The sequence below is a fragment of the Phaeoacremonium minimum genome (assembly GCF_000392275.1).
Source record: "Phaeoacremonium minimum UCRPA7 unplaced genomic scaffold PA7_03_scaffold_154, whole genome shotgun sequence".
NCBI classification, from domain to species: domain Eukaryota; kingdom Fungi; phylum Ascomycota; class Sordariomycetes; order Togniniales; family Togniniaceae; genus Phaeoacremonium; species Phaeoacremonium minimum.
The window spans coordinates 209,680-210,852 of NW_006921061.1; positions in this window are offsets into that span (position 1 = coordinate 209,680).

The following is a 1,173-nucleotide window of genomic DNA, read 5'->3' on the forward strand; positions in this document are numbered from 1 at the left end:
AGCCAAACCAGCAGAGAGCTCCTCATGTCCCACCGAGATGGGGGAAGTGGTAGCCAAACCAGCAGAGAGCTCCTCGTGGCTCAGCAAGATTGGGGAAGTGGTTGAGGGAGTATGTAGCTTCGAATACGACCTTCTCAAGGAGGCCAATAGGCCCCAAAGCGATATCGATCTGTCCGTCCGGCACCTGCGAGATTACATTCTTGCCATCGGCCCGGAGCTCTATTCTCCTGGCGAAGTGCTTGAGAGTTACGGATGCCTCCAGACGGCGATCCATGACTTTGCAGCGGGGTTTTTCCCCACAGTGACTTGGGCGCAGCTGAGTCCAGACGAGCAGAGCAAGGTCAAAGCCTGGGCGCCTAGAGCTGAGCAATTCATGGAAAGCCAGCGTGGGCGGCAAGCTCTCTTCCAAGCATGGGTGTGGCACATTCTTGATGACAACATCTTCTCGGCAAACCCTTCTACCAAATGGCAAGGGTTTAAAGACACGATGATGCCCTGGCATCTGGCTGGTCAGCTCATGGACATCTTTCAGAGTAAGAGCCATTACTTTGATTTGCTTCAGCTGATTAACGCATGGATTTCGCTAACACCTACCCTTTCCTGTAGCAGATTCGGACACCAGACCCTTTCGCAAGCGAGCTGTCAAGTACTACATCTGGAGGGCACTTTCCGCAGACCTTGCTTATGATGTCTGCAGCGGTCCCTCTACGATTCCGCGTGGATATGCGGCCCAGCTAGTCCGCAACGAGCTGGGCCACCTGATTGAGAACACAGGTGTTAACCTGAAAGTAGTACTAAAGGCAGTAAATGACTGGGCTGAGATGTTCGAGTTGGATATCATGAAAGGGCGGTTCAAGACGAGCCTCAAGTGGGACACTGGGCTCCAGCCTTCTGGATTCCCATATAGTACGGGTTTCAATGCAAATGATTTAGGCCAGCCGAGAATGATTTTGGAGGATCTCTTTCTTTGTTGCGACAAATCGAAGCTGAAGCCTGTGTTTGAGGGCCAGCCTGTCGAGCTCGTCATAGCCCCAGCCCTAGGAGTTCATGGTCACGGCAGCCAGCTTTGGAACTGGTACATGGCCGGCCATCCTGGGGTGTTCACATGGTTCCAAGATATGACCGTCGTGGTTGGTCAGCTTCCAGGTCCGGGCGAGGGCGACGACTTTAAGA